The sequence below is a fragment of the Tamandua tetradactyla genome, chromosome 4 (assembly GCF_023851605.1).
Source record: "Tamandua tetradactyla isolate mTamTet1 chromosome 4, mTamTet1.pri, whole genome shotgun sequence".
NCBI classification, from domain to species: domain Eukaryota; kingdom Metazoa; phylum Chordata; class Mammalia; order Pilosa; family Myrmecophagidae; genus Tamandua; species Tamandua tetradactyla.
In genome coordinates this window covers 176,960,454-176,983,495 of record NC_135330.1, presented here as the reverse complement: position 1 = coordinate 176,983,495, position 23,042 = coordinate 176,960,454, and the positions used below count along the sequence as shown (strand labels likewise).

The window sequence follows — 23,042 nt, the reverse complement described above, 5'->3', positions numbered from 1 at the left end:
CCAGAATTCTTTTATCACCCCAAATAGCAACTCTGTACCTGTTAAACAATAATTCTCCATTATTATTAATAATAACAATATTAGATTTTAATATTTGCCTCAGCTCCTGATAACCTATATTCTACTTTCTGTCTCTATGTAATTGTTTATTCTAAATATTTTGTAAATGAAATCATACAGTATGTGCCTTTTGTGCCTGGCTTATTTCACTCAAAATGGTGTTTTCCATCCGTATTACAGCATGCATCAGAACGTCATTCCTTCTTATGTCTGAAGAATATTCCATTGCATTTATGCACATATTTTGTTAACTGTTCATTTACTGATGGATATTTGGCTTGCGTCCACCTTTTGGCTATTGTGAGTAATGCTGCTGTGAGCATGGGCGTATGGATATCTGTTCAAGTCCCTGCTTTCAATTCCTCGGGATATAGACAAAGAAGTGGAATTGCTGAGGCATGTGTTAAGTCTACGTTCAGTTTTCTGAGGAAATGCCAAACTGTTTTCCACAGTGTATGCACCTTTTTACATCTCCACCAGTTATTGTGTGAGTTTTATTTCTCTGCATCTTCTTCAACATTTGTTATTTGCTGGACAACTTTTTAAATATTTAAAATAAAGTGTTCTACTGTTACGCTTTAGAACTAAAAAATTATTTTGAGTAAATGCAGAAAGCATATGTTAATAAAAAGTGAACAGAACACAAAATTTCAGATGCCTCATTATTCTAAATAATAATGGGAAAGTAAACAGTACAAGTCAAAAATTTAAAAAGTAAATTTAGGTAGATGCAGGTAAATTAAAAAGGTAAATTTAGGTGGAATAAAATGATTACATAATGGAAAGAAATTTCAGCTACTCTTTTGTATATATTTATCTATTTGAAATAATCACATTATTTTTAAAAGTATGATAGCATCATCTATTAGCTCACCATTCTGGCATCACAAAGCAATTACAGTTTTGTATATTGTTTTAGTTTCCTAGGCTATATAAGTAAATACCATGAACTGAGGCAACTTAAACAATGGGAATTTATTCACTCACAATTTGAAACTGAGAAAAAAGTCCAAATCAAGGTGTCATCAAGGCGATACTTTCTTCTCAAAGACTGTGGCATTCTGGGGCTGACTGTTAGTGCTCCTTGGTCCTAAGCTTGTCACATGGCAAGGCACGTGGCAGTGCCTTCTGGTCTCTCCTTTCTCTTCCACTTTGGTAGATGTTTCGCTTCTTGCTCCTGCAGATGTCTCTCTCTTTCTGAATTCTGTTCTGCTTATAAAGGACTCCAGTAATAGGATTAAGACCCACTCTCACTGGGCTTTGCCATAACTTCGCTGAAGTAACCTCATCAAAAGGTCATGATTACAGGGCGGTGTGATGATGGCTCAGTGGCAGAGTTCTTGCTGCCATGCAGGAGACCTGGGTTCTATTCCTGGCGCCTGCCCATGCCAAAAAAAAAGTCATGATTACAATGGGTTCACACCTACAGTAATTGATAAGACTTAAGAACATGTGTTTCAGGTTACATACAGCTTCAAACCACCACACATGTTCACTTCCTTTATATGTACATTTGGAGTGTATAATAGCTGAGATACTTGGCTAACTTTATTTGGGTAACAGGTACCTATTACATGTATAAAAATGTATATATACATGCATATATACATACACACATATATATATACAAATATAAAAATGCATATATATGTAATTATATATCACCTATTACGTATATAAGAACATATATATATTACATATATAAAAACCTAACATGCATATATACGTAATGTATTAATATATATGTAATAGATACCTGTTTCCTTTAATATAAGGTGACAGAAATAATCGTCATTTATATAATCCTTATAATGATCAATTTTATAACTGTATTCTATTCTATTGTATCAAGAGCCTGAAATCTGAATTATTTTATGTCTCATTGTACCATATTTTTGAGTGAGGTTTTTACAAGTTGTGTGCTAAAGAAAGAGAAATGTTAGAAAATAAATCTAAAGACAATCTAACGAAAGTCTTCAATCTGTGTGCTTTAAGATAGTTCATATTTGATTGAAGAAAAAACTTAGAAATTCCAAGGCTACATTAATAATTATAGGATATAACCTGATTATACAGACGCAGTTAAGGATACAACACTCTTTAATTTCTCTCAAAAGCACATCTGATGTGACCTTTTACAAGCTTCTCATGTTTCTTTGTTTCTATACATTCAAAGACTCATTTTAAAAACATGAGAAAAAATTAATCCCAAACATATTTCTGCATTTCAAAGACTGGGAATGAGACTGTGCTTTCAGATGTGGTGAAAATCACATAAGCTATAAGAAAATCAGATGAAAATTTCAAATATGTGTCTTGTCATTCAATTTCTTAACCTTTCTAAACTTTTTTGTAACTCCTTTATTCATTTGTTCAACAATTACTGTTATTTTGGAGCTTACAGTTTAGCACCGGTGAAAGATATTGATCAGTTACAGTATTAAGCAATAATAAGGAAAAAAAAACAAACAAGCCCAGTACTATGATAGCATGTCATAAAAGACCTTACCTGGATTGAGAAGTCAGGGAAGGAGGGCTTCTCTGAGGAACTGATGCTTGAAATCTATGGGACAGCTAGGAGTCAGGTAGGCGCTGTGCGTGCAGTAGACAAACTGCTGGGAAGAGTTTCATGCAAGAGAAAGAGAAAGCCCCGAGGTGCTGGGTAGGGAGAGCATGGAGCTCTTCAGGAACAATAGGAGGCCACATGTTGCAGCACAGAGAAGAGTGCTGTGAACTAATTTGGAAAGTATACAAAGACTTTTCCAGGCAATAATTAGAATGTAGGACAATAGCCCAAGAATAATGAGAAGCAATTAAATAGTTTTAATTTTGGTGGTGATAGAGCAGATTTTCAGGTTTAAAGACTACCTTGCATGCAGGTTAGGGGGGGTGCACTGCTAGGCACTAGTTCTAGTGAGAGGTGATGATGATTGGTTGGGACCCAGCAGAAGAGTGATTTTAAAAAGCCTATAAGCTACAAGGAGGAAAAACCTGAGGAACTCAATATTAAAGGTGATATATTGATCTCTGACTTATACAACCAGATGGAGAGTGGAGTCATTCACTGATAATGGAAGCTGGAAGAGGATCAGACCTTCTGGGGAGGTTTGGTGTGTCCACCTATGAGTTCATTCTTGCACATGATGATTTTGAGCTGTCTGTGAGAATTTCCAAGTTGAAATGGAATTAGACTCATAAGTTTCATAGTCTCAGAGCCTAATTGAAGAGACGTGGGACATAGTGTTGATTGAAGCCATGGGCACAGAGGACTGCTTTTAGGGAATACGATGGGATAAAAAGGGAAGAGGATTTTGGTTCAAGCCTTGATGAAGCTGACCTTTGAAGGGCAGCTGGAAGAGGGTGAACTTGCAAAGGAAAACATGGAGAAAAAAACTAAAAAGGTCTGAGATCTTTAGGAAAAACAGGGTAAATAATATTTCCTTGAGGATGATAAAAAATTCTTATACATATCTCGGAATAATCAATAAAGCACACCTTTAATGTGTTAGAATTGAGAACACAGATGAACCAAATGTTATGTCCTTGACTCTTTGTATTACAAAAAAGCAGTCCTCAGGAAAATATAGCAGTGCCCTGTAGAAGAAATATAAATGTGACTTCTTTAAAATCCCAGAGGAAAATAAAATCATTTTCCCAGACCAAAATAAAAGAAAAAACTTTTCTTAATTTTTACTGTATGATAATTGCTTGGAAGCATCTCTCTAGGAGTAGGCCACTCTTGTGACTGCTGTCTTTCACTTGAGGGTTTATCCGAAGCTACCACTTATCAAACATTTAGTTTGCTAAACACCATGCTAACGCATTATATACATCATCTCACTAATTCATCTACCATTTGAGAGCAAAGGTATTTGCATTCGTTTTTACTGCTGCATTATAAATTAACAGTTAGTGGTTTAATGCAGCATATATTTATTATCTCAGTTTCTGTAAGTCAGAATTCCAGGTGTAGTATTATTGAAGTCTGCTCAGGATCTCAGCTGGCTGAAATCAAAGTTTCGGTCAAGGCTGTCGTTCTCATCCTTTGTCAAGCTCATGGTTATAGGCAGAATTCAGTTTCTAACGCCTATTAGACTGAGGTTGCTGTTCCCCTGCCTGCTGTTGATGGAGGGCTATTCCCTTTCTCTAGAGGCCACCCACGTTCCTTGCCAAATGGTGTTCTCCATCTGCTTATGTAGTTAGGTCAAGTCCACCCAGAGAATCTCCTGATCTAAAGGTCAGCTGATTTAAATTCTTCACTGTATCTGCAAAATCCCTTCACAGCAGTACTGAAATTAGTGTTTGAATAACTCAGAAAAAACACGTGTACCCCAAGGAACCAGTAAACTTGGAAGACCATCCTAGAAGTCTGTCCTCCTCAGTATTATTGCTACAGCCCTTTCACAAAAGAAGAACGTGTGTTTGGGATAATTACTTGTCCAAAGTGATTTCACAAAGAAATGGCAGAATCAGGATTTATAGTCAGACCTGCCTGTTTCTAAAGCCCATGCCCTTAATTACTTCTTCTGCCTCTGGGACTAGCGCCATTTACCATAACACTGCAGTCCAAGAAGATGCCATGGGTTCCATTCACCCAAACTTCCCCAGTAACAGCCAGCATTAGATTTAACTGAGCATTAAAACAGTCTTAGAAGGATAAAGGAAATATGAAATATGTGTCATTTCTCTGGAGGGAAACTTCCTAGGTAGTCACACCTCTTTACTATGGCACTGATTATGGTGTGGCTTAAAGTGAGAGCTGATTTTGCAGATTTTGCATCAGGTCTTCTTGAACAGTATTGGCTTGGCACTTCCTTCTCCTAGAGGAATGCTTTCTTAACTCATTGTCAACCCAACAGATGCTGCCCTCTTCAACTAAAATTCCTGGTTTGAAACAATGACCCAGTTTGCTTTATCCTCAAGTTAGCTCTGACCAGTGGTTCAATCCCCAGTTTCACTGTTCACTTGCTCCATGACAATTGACTTATTCTAAGTTTCTTAATTTTCAAAAAGGGTATGTTGTTACTTTTCCCTGTATTGTCAGGATTGAGTAAGTAATCAATAGGAAAATGTCTAACAGTTTCTGGCATATAGATATAGATATTTAATACAGTCTTTTAAAAAATAATAAATGAATAAAATCCAAGTTTTTAGGAAGGTAAATTTTTCCTAATAACATCTTATCTTGACCATTCTTCTTTCTTATCCTTCTATAATTTTTAGATTAAATATATGTTCTCTTTATATTATTTTGGAAATAATTCTAAAATATGTTAGGCTAGATGTAGTGAGAAGATTTTTCTCTTAGGAAATATGCCTGGCTTATAGCTAACCACTGATCACAGGAAGAATGTGTTGTAGTTTGCACCCACATTTAGTTTATCATTGTGCATTTTTTTCCAAACAATATACCTCCAAACTCTGATTTTTGTAAAGAATATTCTTTCCTCAAAATTTACTTTTATCTGGTTACTTGGACTCTGTCCAAATCAGCTTTTTTAATGCTGTAATTAGGGTAAATAAGAAGCAAAATACAACTTTTATTTGCTAGAAAAGACTTGGCTTGTTTAACAGTACAAAATACCGAGAGCAGATACTTGTCTAGCTCAACAGGGAGCATGAGGGAATTTGTAACTGGCAACCGAGAGGATGATATATTTTACATGTTCCACTAAGGGGTAGATGCCAAGGTATGTATACTCTGTAAAGCCTCATTTCTTCACGTAGACTACCAAAGCTCTTGTAAAGGAACGCTTTAGAGACCTGCCAATAATGCATCACTTTGGAAATTTTATAATTCCCAGAAAGGGTGTTGAAAGTGAAGTGGAATTTCACAGAAGTCCCTTTGGGATTGACAGGGCATGAAGGAAAAAAGGCACGTTATCAGTGTAGTCTGTCTAAATAAAAGCTGAAACGTTACAACGTTTTTCCCCAATAATGACATTAATTACTTCATGCAAACTATTTTTTTCTGGTGTGTGAGATAGATGAAAAGCTTTCATAGGGCCATCAATAGTAATTTAAGTAAAATACTATTCTATTTATCCTATGTGAAAGCAATCAATATGCTCCTGATATACCAAAACTTCCTATATTCACATGATAGGACAAGTTCTTTCCACATGGAGGAAAATTCTGGAGAAATTTGTATCATATTAGAAAGTTATCCAAGAGACAGCTGTACAAATTTACTTGAGCTGTGACCGCTGTTAGAAGAGATCTACAAATAAATGTTGGCATTTAAAAAAAAATGACAATTTGAAACAGTATAAGAATTCTATTCTAATTAGAAACACTATTTCTTAGGGTCTAGATGAATGATGGTATACAGATTATTTGATTTGATTAATAATTTGATACACTTTAAAAATAACTTGTTGAATTATATAGTGTGTACTCATTCATCAAAGTTGGTAGTCCCAAGGAAACTGGCAAACAAAAAAAAAATAAATAAATAAAACAAATAAAATGTTTCCAATGAGCTCTTGGAGGCACCAGTGTATTTCTGTGCATATGTTTGCATCATGATTATTGAGGTAGTCTAATCTTGATTCTAGCCTTGGTGAAGATCAAGGCTTTTTTCTCTCTAACCTATTAAGTCTTTGGACATGATAAACCTTTAGTGAAAATCCTTTTTAGTCCAAGTACAGCAAAATGATAAACAGATTTTTTAGTAAGGCCTGGAATAAGTCCTGGAACAAGTTCTGGCTTGACTTCTTAAATATATCTATTACATTGGGGAAATGATTTTATAGCATTAAGCCACATCCTCCCATTTGTAAAGTGGAGAAAACTTAATTTACCCTTCAAAGATTGAATATGAGCATTCAATGACAGAAATGCTGGTACAGAGTATATTGAATAACTTCTCAGTAAACTGTTAGGTGCTGTTTTTATGAACTAAAAGAAGGTGTGTTTAGTCTTCATTGGGATATGCTTGGCATTCTGGGTATGTGGACTAACATTACTGAAATAATTGATACCATTTCTTTAAAGTCTACAGAGAAGTCCATCCATGCTGTCTTTGCTTGTTGTCATTCTTCTTGGGAGGTGAGATAATGGCATAGTGGTCAAGAGGCGGGTTTTGGAGTCATATTGCTGCTGTGTGAACTTTCCTAAGACAGAAAATCCACTTTTGCCTCATTTTTCTTGACTAAAGAGAGAACAATAACTTGACTCCCTTATACAGTTGTTGTGAAGTTTACATGCCCAGTTGCTAGAGTGTTCTATGATACATATCGGGGTTCAGTACATATGAATTCTTACTATGTACAAGAATAAGCAACTGCCAGACAAGAAGTCTGGCAGGCCTGCTGCTTATTGAATGTGGGTGGACACAAGCAAATGTTATTAACCCAGCAAACCAAGCTGGTGGGAGGTGTCTCAATCCAGTGGAAAGAGAAACATATATATAATTTTGAACTTGTTTTTCCCTTTAAAGGGAAGATTTTTCTTTTGCTTTTCATTAGGAAAAGACTAAAGAGAATCCAATCTGTACTCATATTTTGCATGCACAGCATTAAGAAATGATCATATGGAATTGAAAGAGGATGGATGGATTGTTTGGGAGAAATTAAATAAACAGATTTAAAAAAATATGCTGCAGTTAAGCACTTTATAAAAATGAAAACAAAATCTGACATTACTTAATACTGCCTCACTGTATTTTATTTACATGCTAGATAAATCTCCATCTAACCAAAAAAATAATAAAACATGACAAGCATGCTACTTCTCTGAAATCCACAGCTTCTTGGGATATCCACAGTTTATTGGGGAAGAACATTTGGGAACAACGTAGCTACGAAGACCATGTCAACTGCACTTGTTTGCATAGTGTATTAGTGAATATACTCTGATTAATCAGTTTACTTCAGTTGTACTTCAGCATCCTGTCTGGACATGAACTGTTTTTTCAACACAGCCAATAGGTAGAATACAAATGTATTTACCTCCTGCTCTTTATTAAATAAAAAAGCTTGCAGGTTTTGAGATGTGGTCATTCTGAGATGGGGGCCTTATCCCACAGTTCTTGTTGAAGAAAGGTAACCTCTTTTTTTTATGGCCTTCATTCTTTCATGGTAAAAATTGTTTTACTTTGTTTTTTATGACATTCATTTTTACATGCTATTAATAATTTCCCCCAAATTTAAAAGCTGTTGTTTCTAAAGTAATGATTCCCCCTTATATTTAAAAGTGCAGTTGTAATCTTAGGTTATATTATAATTTCTGTATTTCTTAATGAAATTTCAATGTGTAGAATTGACCAGGTTGATTAAAAAACAAACAGTAGCTATTTTCTGGAATCTTTGTGTTTTGGGGCTTCATCATATTATTTTGGGCCTTTACATAAACATAATACTGGTTAATAGTTTTTTTTTTTTTTTTTAAAGATGCTATTATTGATTTAAAAAAAGATGCTGCATTTACATGAGTAGTGGGCTGTAACTATTTCCATCTTAGTTTGCCAGGGTTACTGTAACAACGTGTGCCAGACCAGTTAGTTTTACAGGAATTGATTGCCTCACAGTTTTGGAGCCTGAAGTTTCAAAATCAAGTTGCCGGCAGGCTCACTCTCTCTGAAGTCACTCTGGTGGTGGACTATGGCAGTCTATAAGTCAGTCTCTGTCCCTGTCACATAGCTGTTTCTTTCCCCATCTGTCTACTAAATACTGCGTTCAAATTCCCACTGCTTCTGAGGACTCCTGCCACAATTAGCCACAATGGGCTAAGATGCCTTCTGATTCAGTTTGGTCTCACCTTAACTAATAACATCTTCACGATCCTTTACACGAATGGGTTCAGTCCATAGGACTCAGGGTAAGACTTGAGCATATCTTTGTGGGGGGCACAATTCAATTCATAATAACTTCTCTCTCAAATATTTCTCCAGGGCTTTTTTGTTTGAAAGTAACCGTCATTCTCAACCAGTAAATTGGAACGTGTCCCTTTCCAACTGTGCAGGATTGCTCCTCCTCTCCCTCTTTTCTTCTCTCCTCCTTTTTTTTGTCCTCTTCCACCTGCATTTTTTCTTTTTTCTTGTGCACACCATTTTCAGGATTTTAACAGTCAGAGCAGATATAATCTACCAGGTTTGAGAATTTCTATGTCAGTATCCCCACTGTCATCACATCATCAAGGGATTTTAAGTGTATGGATAGTTGGCACTTCTTTATGACAATAGAATTCCAGTTAATGGTGACTGAACTAGAAAATCACGATCTAGTAAAAACAGCCCAGTAATAGTTTTTTCAGACAGTTAGCACCAATGAATGCTAAGTCTAGTGGCATTTAGTATAAGGAGAAATAAGGTATTTGCATTGCATAAAGATATTCCTGTATGATACTTATTCATTACAAAGAAGAAAATGATAACTTTACAGGGGAGAAATCTGGCAGCATAATGTTCACCAAGTGATCAAAGTTAATTTTACCAGTAATGAGACATATTGACATCGTGCATCCCCCCTGGCAAGAGGTACTGAGAAACCTTGCTTCCATTGTATTCTTGTCTTATACTCAGAATTTAATCATGATAAAACCTTAGACAAATGCAATTAAGGAACATTCACGAATAAAAAAAAAATTGTTCTGGGGCTACTTAAATTATCCTGAACATATAAGTATATTCTTGCTTTGCAGTAAAAAAATCTTTAAAATAAATGATTTGAAGATTTATATTCAGCCTATAGAATTATTCTAAAACTTTTGGCCAATACACAGCATTATATATATGCCCTAACTAAGTTCATAATAATAACTTACTGCCTTTTCAGAGCAATTTCAAAGCTAGAAATGCTAATAGTTCTCCAAGATTTATTTACTTTTCACAGGAGTTGAAAATATTTAATATGGGGATATTATAGAATTTTCAATCAAAAAAACTTCAGTGAGGAATACCAGTGAAGATTAATGGAGGATTTATTTGCACATTTTCTCTCTGGCATTTTTGTTTTCCTTCTATAATTTAAGAAGAAAATAAAGAGAAATTGATTTTTCTCAAGCTGTTTTTCCTCTTTTTGAAATAATGCTAGCTGTTTGTGAAAGAGGCTTCTCTTTTAGAAAATTGGTTTTCCCCACCAGGGAAGACAGAAAATTCTATGAGGAAATACCAGTGGCAACAACCAGGGTTTATGCAATTGTACAGAAGTGCCTCTGCACAGAACTCCTTTTCCCGCTCGGGCTCATTGTTCCTCTAACTACATCTTGGACTTCCTAGATATTGGACCTTTTCATACAAATTATCTGTTCCTTCTTATCTTTCCTTACTTTTCTGACTCTGCTAGTCAGATCCCACCTCTCAAAGAACTATAAAACTGGACAAATTTGAGATTGTTAGATAAAGGTAATAGATAGTTACTTTTATGAAGTCCTGAGCCACCTCCTGGGCAATCTGATGAAGTAGGTGTCTGGGCCCCCAAAAAAATTGAGACCCAAAAGACAGAGATGAGAGATCGAACGAAGTTGGCTCTGAGATATTAGAGCCAACGTGCAAAAGCACAGACAAGGTTAGGGGTTCAATGTAAAGATCGTCCATAACACGAAGTTACTCTGATTATCTCCCAGCCCAATCCCAGGAAACAAATTATACCTTGTCAGAGAAGAAGAGAGAGAGAATGGGGCTTAAAAAAAGAAAAGTAATCAAATAAAGCATTGAGACACAAATCCGTTTTAAGAATTTGGGTGAATGTGGTAGCTATATTAGAAAACATCACAGATGGAAGGAAATTCACCCCCAATGGCAGAGTGCATGTTGGAGCAGCTACAGTCATGAATGATAGGATGAGAGGAACCCAAGAGACATGGAGAGCTGAGGGCAATTTAGCAGTAGGTTCTCATAGGAGGAAGTGAGGATTGCTGTCTTCCCTCAGTGACACGTGGAACGAAATCAAGTTGAGATAGGACACTCTGTGTATGAAAAATAGTGTAAATAAGTAAATAAATACTGGAATGAAGAACACATATTTGGAAGGGTGATGACATCAGTGCAAGTGGGATGTCGATGCAGGAAACACTGGAAATCTGGGCTTTACAACCAGAGGGACTTTGATGGTAGGTTATGAAGTACATATAAACTCTACAGTTTGTGCGCCCAAGAAGGATGTCTTAATGTCACAGCAGGAACTGGAAAACCTACTAAGGTGTCAGATCATATTGCAAAAATAATTTGGGTATCTTCTTTTCAAGAATACTATACATGCTTGAAAATGGAAAGCAAAATGGAAAAGTGGATTACCTATCTTCTACTTTTACAGATAGAGAAAAAAGTTAATTATGTTGCCACAGGATGTGATTATATAATTTAATTTTCCACATATTCAGAGTGAAGTGGCTGTTATGGCAGCAGTAATTACTTCAGGTGAAATGTCATTAATTTATTATTTTTTTCTATTGCCTTAGAAAATTTGAAGGCTTTTTTCTTTTCTTTCTTTCTTTTTGCAAGTTAATTAAATCTGCTATGTTGTTAACAAGATTCATATGAAGGAAAACTTGCCAGTTTTCACCCACTACTAATCCTAAATCTGTTTCAGTCTAGGCAGTACAGTATGTACTGTTGTTTCCAAGCAGAGAAGTTTTTGTTTCACGTGGGAAAAAACTCTTTCATTTTGGCCCTTTTTCATTCTTTAGGATGCTGGGCCTTTCCAAGTTGGCATAAAATCCAATATGTTGCACTGTTTAAGAGTTATTTTTTTTTATTAACCCTTTAATTATTTTTTAGTTACTGATCCGTCACCATAAAAAAAAAAAAAACATATTGACTCTTGTTAATAAAGATAGCATATGTGTTAAGCAGAGAGAGAATTTCATAGATAAAGTTCCTGTAGAAAATTTTGTAAAGAAATCAGTTAATCTTGTGCGTTCCAGTTTACCAATCTGTACATTAAAAAAAAAAACTTACACAATTAAGTTTAAAGGGTTGTGTTATTATACTTAGCAAAAGCCTTTTAGTGTTAATTTTGAAAATTCCAATATTGCTTAGCTGTTATTTTCTTATGTGGATTTTATTTTAGGAATTCATCATTTAAATTTTATCTGAAGAAAGATGATTTTCATTCTGTCTTCAGGTACATGAAAGCTCTGTGATACTTGACTCTAGAACACTGTGCAATTATTTAAATATCTGCAAATGTTAACAGAAAATTTTGAATAAGATCCTTTAAAGTTTTTATCATAGCCTGAATATTTATTATTTCCATTTCTAAGAAAAGACAAAGGCAAACATACACACATATATGGAACCACAACGTTACAGAAATATTTAAGGTCAAATTGGGAAGTAAGGTTTAAGGAAATAGTCTGTATATTAGAATAAATAAAAGTTTAGTTCACTGGAAGCAATGCTTTAATAAGGTCTGATACCACAGTTTTTAATATACATTGGACAAAGTAAAAATATCATTACTTAGGATGATATAATTTTATCCATAGAAAATTCAGGGCAATTCACTGAAAATCTGCTTGAAAAAAAAATAGAATGGTTGACAAGGGGGAGTTGTTTGTACAATTAATACATAAAATAAATAACTTTCCTGTATGTATATACCAAATAGTTACAGAATATAATCTAAGAAAAATGGCTTGCAAGTAACTAAAACAATAGCAAATCCCCATAAAATATATATAATAAGAAATGTAGAGGATCTAAAAAGAGAAAATTATATAATTCTTGAAACAAATGAGTGGAAATGATATATGAAGATACATTATCTTCTTCTTGTGATGCTTACTCAATATTACAAAAACATTATCTTAAATACATACATGTATTAAATTTAATACATGTATTAAATTCTACATGCCTGTTTTGAATTCTAGAGTATAAATCTGAATTTTATTTGGAGGAATAAACATGGGAAAATTACTAGAAGATCTCTGAAAGATAATTAAGAATAAAGGATTTATAAAGGAATTGAGCCCCCTAACATTGAAATGTATAATCAAATTTTAGTACTAGAAATGATGTGGCATGGAGAAAGCAGAACAATTTTCCAAGTTTAATTCACTGAAATCCAATCAATAAGACAATTTGCCATTTTTTTCCCATAATTTATCAGTTTTAAGATTCTTTTGCCATTTTTGGCAAGTGAATGATCTTGTGAATTTCCAATTTACTAAAGAATTATTCTTTTTAAATATTAATAAAATGTACTATAACATTTTTTGATAGAACAATTTTGAAAATTTATGGATCGCATTAATTGACCATTTTCTCTTTGCTTTATTTATTCACCAGTTGATTTTAAGAAATAAAGGTCTTGTTAGTAGATAAGGTTAATGTAGAAACTGAATTTTTGGTACTCAAAGTATAGCTTAAACTGTTTGTAGTTAACTTTCTGTCATTGCAAATAATTTGCACTTAGATTTATATGTTAATTATTCTTTTCAAGTTTTATTTATCCAGGACTATTTACTAAAATATGATATTAGCAGATACATTGTGCAATAAATGAATGCTAAAATATCTTACATAAAAGTTCAGTACTGCAATCTCAGTTTGGCAGAAAATAAAAACTGGATTATTCTGTTCTTACATGTGTTCCCCTCTGAATGGTTCTGGAAAAGACATTTCTTCTTTTGCAAAGAAGGCCAATATTAATATATTCAACAATGACAGATTAAGTTTTTAAAAGTCCTTCAAGACTTTCATAGATCACACAACAGAAAAATCTCATCATAGATCCCTGATGAGAAAAATGGTTCTTGTTGCTAGAAAACAAGGTGATAATCTACTTTTACAAAATCTTAGTTGTTTTACTACTAAGTGAGGATTATATAAATTCAAATAGTTTAAAATCCACTACATCTTTTTTAAAAATGAATTTCTTATTTCAGAATGCTCTTGGGGTAAAACTAAAACAGGAGCCCTGAGAGTATGCTGCATTCGTTAATGTGTTAATGGGCACATCTGAATTTTCTAGATATAATTGTGTTGTAAATATCCCTGAAGCAACATCTGACTGAACAACTGTCTTATGCTGTGTGACAGCTATAACTTTATGTGACAATGACATGCAAAATTCATTAAACACAATATGGACTCATCAATGCAACTCCCTGCAGGGAACATAAACATAGCCAGCCATTTACTGCCACCATCCTTTATGAAAACACATGGCACTGGTGAAGATGGTATACCTAGCAACCTATGAGTTCAAAAACAATACTGCAATGACAGAAGCGACAAGTCAATAGTCTAATATGAAATCATCAGTTAAATGGCCACCCTGCAGGCAGTAGATACAGTAGATACCAAAATAGGTTGAGCATTTATTAATTTTGTCAATTTGTCTAAGTTTTTTTTTCATGTCACTAATATTCAATTTCTGTCCAGTCAGTAGAAATAATAATAATAATAATACCTGGTTCATAGGGTTATTTATGATGAAGATTACAGAAGACAATTTTTGTGAATTTAGCACAGTGCTTTGTATACATAAATGTTTAGTAAACGTCTGCCATTATTATCATTGTTGTTTCAGAGGAGAACCGAGGTTCATCTGGGAAACTATCATTCCAGTATGTAGATATTTGGACCTAATGGTGTGTCTGTTTCTGTTGCTTGGAATTACAGCTCATTTAGCTGTGAAACTGTGTTGGACAGATCTAATCATCTGTGGATAGTCAGGGTTGTGCTAATCAGATCATGTCGGTGGTTTCCTATTGTTCTTTGAACAAAACAGAAAAAAAGAGGTAAACATTGCCAACCTCATTAGCCTCAACATTGGCTACTCCCCACTCAACCACCACTGCTTCCAGCCCCACCCTACAGAGGTATCTAAACTTCTTAAAGTTCTTCCCTGCACTGTGCCAGTTTTTGCTTAAGCTTTCACCCAGGCTGTTCTCTTCCTCTGAAATGTATCCTCCTTTCCAATCCCATTTATCTGACTAGCTGTTCTCACCCCTTCAAAGTTACCTCTCAGGGAAGTTATTTCTCAGTCCCACTCCAATCAGATCCAGCTTTGCACTGGTTGAGGCAGTTCCAGGGCCGGGGTGGGGGGAGAGTATCCTCATAATTCACTGTAAGTGCTTAATATAACACAGCAATGCTTGATTTCTTCTTGATGTCCTAAAGACATTTCTTCTTGTTCTTGGTGATGCACAAAATATTTGCAATCGTTTGCTCAATATCTGCCTTCCTTGGTGGGATGAAGTTCCATGAGGGACAGGCCAACGGCCACTTTATATGGCCCCATCTGCAGTGCCAAGCCCAGCACTCAGCATAGTGGGTGTTGAACACCTGATTGTCTGATCGAGAAATAAATCTATGATTTCAAGTCCGGTTAAGATTTTATTTCATAAAGAGAGCATCCTGTTTCAGCCTTTTGTCCAGGGACAGGTTTGCAACAAAACATTCCCTTAAAAAAAAAGTCATCAGCCCTACAGAAAGAGAGAAAGCACAACCTTCCTCAAATGTCCTTGAACACATTTCTTTCCAATGGTCCCTTGTCCAGAGGCTTACGTTAAACCATCCGTAAGGGCCCTAAGCTGAAGCATGTAAATTCACTTTTACAGAAAAAAAAAAATATATATATATGTATATATATATATATTCCCCTCCCCCCACATTCTAAATATGTAGCCTAACCAGATTAGAGACCCAGTTCCAAACATTTGTGTTGCTAGTTTGTGACTGTCAGCTTATTGTACCATCTTCAATCACCGAACCTTACTATTACTGCAAATCTGATGACTGTGAAACTCCTTTGGACTAGGCATTTTAATGTCTTTTCCAAACCAAATGTCTTCAGTTCTTTAATTGAGAAATAACACCAGGCAGAAGTTGTAGTGCTGCATAGATATTTTTCAGAATATATGCAGAATTACCATGCTTCTCTCTGTGTCTTTTAATCCCTCCTTTTATAATTTTGAGTAAGAAATGTGGGGCACAGCTGAAGTTAATATTCTGAAACTTATTAACATATCAATTCCAGATGTCTTCTTCTAAGCACATATAGAATGTGGTTTATTCTTCCTTTTGAGACATTTAGGGTTTGTTGTTTTTTTTTTACCTAGTTCACTACCCAGAGAAAATGTTGTGTTTTAACAGCTTTAATTACTATATATTTTTAAGTTCTTGGTATTCTTTCCCAATCTCTCCATATATAACTAATCCAGTCCTAAAGGCCAGACCCAAATGCATGGTTGTTGAACTTGGTTGATATCTTCCCAAAGGTGTATATTTCATTTTGGTTTGATAGTCCTCTTTCTAGGCTTCAGAATCAATTTAGGGCCTATATGTCAAGTGATACCTTGTGACACACCTTGTCCAGACTTGCTTTTCTGCTTTTTCTTATATGCTTTAGGGAAAGGGAATTTTAATAGTGCTAGATATCAGAAAACAACAGGAAAATTGGCATATTTAGCAATGATAATACTGAAAGCATGCCATCAAAAGTTAGACTTTCTGAATATTGCTTTAACCACTAAGTTATAAATGATAAGCATTAAATTTGTGACCTTACCCTCTCCTGAATTCTAAAGTTTCTTCCTATTCTCATCTACCCATTATTTAGAGTTTACTTCAATTCTTTTCTAAGAAAACAACCTTGAATATTTCAGCTCCAGATAGCTCTTCCTTCTGTCAACTTCTAATTAAATGTTTTCACATTTAATAACCAATTATCTTTCATCATTTTGTTACAACTCTAATTTGTGTCTCATCTTCCAAATGCATGGTAAAACTACGTAGGAATTCAAAGTTTGCAATCAGTTGGAACCAGATTTAAATGTCATCCATTTATTCAATAAATATTATTGAGCACTTACTATGTGTCAGGCACATGTTCTGTTTTAGTCACTGAGGCACAATGATGAATTGAATATTCAAAGTTCTTGTTCTCAGAGAGTTGACCTTTCAATGGTTAGAGATACAGTATAAAAAACTGAACAAAGTAATACCATAATATTAGTTACTAACATGGATATGGAAGAAAAGAATAAATGAAAAAGAGTAAAAAGTTTGGGAGGTTGCTACTATGTTAGAGAGCATTCATTTATGCATCTGTTCCTTTGCTCATTCAACAGATGTTGATGGAATCCAGGCTCTGGGCTACACCGGATTAAGAATTATCATTATTTTACCAAAGTGGTGTTGGGCAATGTGGTTGTTAGGTTCAGGTGTCAACTTGGCCAGGTGAAAAAGCCTAGTTCTGTTGCTGTGGACATGAGCCAATGGTACGTGAACCTCATCTGTTGTTGATTACATCTGAAGTCGGTTAGGAGGCGTGCCTGCTATAATGAATGATGTTTGATATAATCAGCTGGTGCTTAAATGAGAGAGCAGCAATGTAGCACAGCCCAAGCAGCTCAGCATACCTCATCTCAGCACTCACAGCTCAGCCCAGGCCTTTGGAGATGCAGAAAGGAATCACCCCGGGGAAAGTTGTTGGAACCCAGAGGCTTGGAGAGAAGGCCAGCAGAGATCACCCTGTGCCTTCCCAAGTAAAATAAGAACCTCAGTTGAAAGTTAGCTGCCTTTCCTCTGAAGAACTAATGAAATAAATCCCCTTTCATTAAAAGCCAAGCCGTCTCTGGTGTGTTGCATTCCGGCAGCTAGCAAACTACAACAGGCAGTAATAGTTCCTTCATAAGAAGCTTTTAAATTGAGTTGACTCTTGTTGTGTACCACTAGAAGTCCTACCAATAGCCACAACTCCTATGTCTTGAGAATTACGTGGATAAATGAAAACATCTTATTTTCTTTCAAAACCAACAGCCTATTTCATATTATGCTTTGTTTATCTTTTTGAAATTCCTGATCATGACTTTGCTCAATGCTCAATTTTATTTTACTATTGTCTGCATGAAAATTGCATTTGCTTGATTACCTGTAGACAGTTGGTACATTTTGATATGAACAGGATTGAGGGAAATTAAACAGTAAAAAAAAAAGATTTGATTTAGAGTTGGTTCTGATTGCTATGTTATGACATAATTGTTAACATGCCAGTTTTCCTCTATGCTTTATTGTCATTCGATTAGGCCAAAACTCTCCACAAGGATTTATGGAGCTCCCAGTATATCATTTATTGAGTGTGTAATATTTTATAATGTGCTTTCCTTTCTCAGTAAAAGCAGCTTTTGTGAAATCACATAAAGGGATCATGGATTGCAAAGCCAACCTGACCATAACTTTCAGTGAAGCTGGTGACAGTCATCTGTCTGAGATCACTCGTGTTAGTTGTACTGATTGTGTTACATAGAGTGACTGTGTAAAACCAGTTTTCAGGGTTGTCCATCATTCTCTGTCTGCCTGCTTATCTGGCAGTCATCATTTTCAACTACTGCTTCATTGCACGGTTTCTTGAAAGGTCCAATAATGGCAAAAACTTAGAAAATACAAGAGCTAAAGACAGTATAACCTTAATGATAGTCACAACGTTCATATTTTTCATACCCAAGAGCCCTCATGGGGTTCTTTTTGATAGATATGTTTCTTCTATCCTCACCGCACTTACTTCATGTGGTAGGAAGACCAGCTGGCTGCAGGATGGTGTCAGTCACCCACAGGAATCAGTTCTGGGTAGGGGTGGTGACCTTGGAGAGCTACATATGGAGAAATTTCAGTTTTGAACTAATTCATCAGAGATACCTCCAGAGATAATGAGGCCTCTCACACCTAGTGTTTGGAATGCTGGAGGTATTGACATGATCAGAGTCACTGAAATTGCTAATTCTTACCCTATACGAGCCACAGCTTCTCTGGTTTTCCATAGAAATCTGTTCTTTTAATCTACAATTCTAAATAATCTTTGTGAACACAGAAGCCTCCATTCTTGGGTGATTTTTTCCAATACAAGCCAAGTGCTTTTTTATTATTTTCCTTTTAAGATTCAGTCAAAGAAGAAGGAGGAGGAAGACAAGTGGGAGGGGAAGGGCAAGAAGAAAAGGGATAGGAAGAGGAGGAAGAGAAAGCTTCAGACAGTTTCCAAGGCTCAGGGCAAACTTTCTCAATGGCATGGTCCAGGAGATTTAAGCTTTTTCATCCCTTTCTTGCCAGGGAGGCTAAAGTATTTCTTACTAGAGAGGATTTGCCTTTGCAAGATGTTCTTTGAAAATACACACACACACACAAACACTTTTGCAACTGTGTTAGTTTGAAGTGTTTATACCCTAGAAAAGGCCACGATCTTTTAATCCATTCCTGTGGGTGTAGACCTATTGTGGGCCGGATCTTTTGGTTGGGTTATTTCAGTTGAGATGTGATCCATCCCATCCAAGGTGAGTCTTAATCCCCTTGCTGGAGCCCTTTATAAAGTGATCAAACACATGCAGAAGCTGAGAGATGAAATTCAGAAGAGCATCAGAGAAGCTAGGAGAGACAGAAACTGTGTAAGCCAGAAGCTGAAAGTTACAAATCCCAGGCGAAAAGGAACAGCAGATGCCAGCCATGTGCCTTCCCATGTGACAGAGGTGTCCCAAATGCCGGCCTCCTGTCCTCAGAGTCCAGGTATCATCCTGCTGATGCCTTGAGTTGGACAGTTTCATGGCCTAAGAACTGTAAATTGTAAGTTAATAAATGCCCATTGCAAAAGCCATACCATTTCTGGTCTATAGCATTTCGACAGCTTTATCAAACTGAAAAATATGGTCTGTATTTCTACTATAAATTGCACAGTTTTTAATTAGACAGTGAATTCCCAATTTGCTGAGATTAGCTGCTTAGAAGAAAAGGGAACTTTCACAGATTTGAGGGGAGGAAAAACAGGTAATCTGAAGTCTAGTGATGCAATTAAAGTGGAGTTTAAGGGGCGGTCCGAAAACAGCATTATGAGGCACTAGATCATAGAAGGATTTAGATAATTATATATATTGGGAGAGTGAATCCATAGGGCAATAAATGGAATGAAGCAAGTGGTTAGATATTACATTTTTTTGCCTTTATCTTACTGTGTAGGGGTTTCTTAAAATCTATATTTGACATTTAACCAAGGTAGAAGGACCTTCCTAAAATCATTTAGTGTAGATTGCAACTTGTAATTGGCATATGGTACAACTTTCATAAGAAGACTTCATAAGAAGGCTTGGACATGTTCCCTTGTTTATTTAGAAATGGAATGTTTACAATATAACAGTCACTGTAATAGCTTGCCTAAAATCATATTTACCAGTAATAAAAAGGGAGGAAAAACAATGTAACTTTTAGAATTTGTTAGCCACAATACAGGATTTTATGTTTATTAGTAAAATAAAAACAAAGAATAAGGGAATGAATGACAACTAGCAGACTTTACAGAGTGCACCATTCCTATATATTGGCAGGTTTGAAAAAAGGACTATCACAAAAACTACGTATAGAACAAAAAAAAAAAAAACAGTTATTGTAGCTATAAAGTCATGTGCACACTGTAGATGAACTTTTTTTGAACAATTGTCATGCACTAGATCTTGGAGTTTGGTTTACATTCCTTGCAACTGTCAAATTAGTCATTCTGTTTTTAAAAGATTTTTATACTACCCAATAACTGGACTATACCCACGAGGGGCCACAAAATGAGTAAAGGTCCTGAATGCAGTTTTAGGAAATACATAAGATGCAATTAGTAGGGCCCACGACTCATTTTGTTGTAAAGTATGATTCCTACTGAAGTATACACAGTGCTTAATAATGGAATGTTTCTTGATTTTCTAATATTGTCTCCAGTATCTCAATTTATTATTCAGTATCAATTTTTTTTCTGTTTGATGTATGGTGGGAATCACATTTCATTCTTTTTCCATGTGACTATCCCATTACTGCAGCACCATTTGCTGAATTATTTTCTCTGGGGGTGGTGGCTGGGCAGGGAGTGCAGGGACCAGGCACGGAACCCGGGTCTCCGCATGGCAGGCGAGAATTCTACCACTGGGGTACCCTCGCACCCCCTAATAATTGCCTTCTTAGTAACTGATTTTTCAGTTGATTTTTACGAATTCACTTTCCATGTGGCAAATATTTTTGATGTTTTACTTGAGCACTAGTATAATCTGGAAAATATTTTTTTCTTTTTCAAAAATCAAACACATTCTCTCAGTAGGCAAATTCTTCGACATTACCATTAATTCAAGAAAGTCATCAAGGTGCTATTGAGTGTGTAGAATGCTGGTTCACTTTTGAATCATCCCCCTTCTGGTATAGTCAGCATGGGTTTCAGGGGCAGTTTTGACCTCCAAGTTACAAATCACACACTGACAGAATCTTGTTTAAATAAGTTTTAAGAGAAAATTTTAGTCAAGGGGAAAAGCCTTTCTCTGGGACGAGCGAGTGGAGAGGGAGTTGTATGGATTCTATATCTTTCTCAAATAAATGGTATTTAAAGTGAAATGAAGTCAAATTCAAAAATTACTTTTATGATGGCATTGCTTCTTTTAATGTCTGTGTCTAATAGAAAGATCTGTAAATAAACCTTTTTTTTAATTTTTATTGTTTGCTCTCTGATGCATGAAAACCCAGGAAAAAAAACACTTTTAACATTGATGAATCCTCAGACTTACTTTTTTTTTTTGCTCCAGTTCAAGGTTCAAGCATAATAACTAATGTCCCTTTCAATGGACATAAATAATTTTATGACCTGTTTTAAAAATTATGATTATGTGGAGAAGAAAGATACTGTTGGTTTCGCTAAAACGAATAAAAAGCTAAAACATACATATGATTTCAACTCTAAAATATTATGTTCCTAAAATACATGTCTTTGGTTTTTTTCTTTGATCTTTGGAGGGAAAAAAAGATTTTGGACTTCCTTACGGAAGAACGTGTGTTCTGTGGTTAGCATATATTAAAACCATTGGCCAACCTTTTCTTCTGCTTTGCAGGATTGATTTAACAACTTGCCTAGGTATTATATTAAGCATGTCATATAAAGTATGAAAAATGTATGCTTTTTCCATCTTCAGAGCACAATTAAAATGTTGATTTATGCATTTTAAATGCCAAATATGCCGTAATGGAGTAGTCTGGAAAACAAATCACTTCAGACATGCTACTTTTCCTCACAGACCAGCTTAGCTCAGTCTCTAATCAGTAGGATTCCCACCAGTTGCATGTATGCTTTGTTAGAGGAAATACATTCACTTTAGAGGAGACACCTATCAGGTAATAAGACAAATTAGCTCAGAAGATATTTTAAGTACAAAGTTGGAAACTATGGTTTTTAATTGCTTTCATGATCACCCCGCTTTGCATCCAAACCTTGAGGGATTATGGAAACAATATAGAACGTTAGAGAAAAAGGAAAGAAAGATATGGTGGAAAGCAAAGTTAGGGTTAGATATGGAGGTGTCAGTGCCGTGTTGTTAAGCATGAGGCCCACAGGGTATCTTGCTGGTGAGAAAACTCCTGCGTCACTAGGTCACTTCTTGCATGGTATGCTCTGGAGCCTGACAGGTCAACCGATTGTTCTGGGAAGATGATGAACTGATCTGGCAGAATGACACAGTGGTCAGAAATAAGCACAAACCTAGCATTAATGGAATACGTGTTTACTTTAGAATTGTAAATAAATTACCAGATAACTGCTAAGTGAACATGTAATCGCTTCATATACTTCCTACCACCCTCTGAAATAAGAAAAATAAGATCTCTTTTTAGACATGAAGTAACGGATGCTAACAGAGCTTCATTTCTGTTTGACACAAAAGCCTGTGCCCTCCTGTGCATCTCTCAGAGAAGACATGGTTGCGGCATATGATACCCATTTAATACATGAACGAGCTAAAATTACTCACAGATTTACATAATCTGAAGTAAACCAGGGAATAATGTCAGAGCTTGGGTTTCATCTAAAGTCTTGACTGGTTCCCAGCTCGCATGGCTGTTGAAAGGATTCAGTTACTTAAGGGGTGTTGGACTCAAGGCTTCATTTCCTTGCGGTTGGTTGGCTGGAAGCGGTGCTCAGTTCTTGACACATAGGACTCTTCAACGTGGCTTTTTTGTTTCCTCAAAACCAACATGGAGAGTCTGCTAGCAAGGTGGAAGTCACCATCTTATGTAACCTAATTCC

General features: G+C 35.6%; 1 protein-coding gene across 3 annotated transcripts in view; it reads left to right on the top strand.

The window, feature by feature from the left end:
• NALF1 (NALCN channel auxiliary factor 1) overlaps nucleotides 1–23,042 on the top strand; it is a 636,618-nt gene that overhangs the window by 405,394 nt on the left and 208,182 nt on the right. The window lies entirely within an intron of this gene.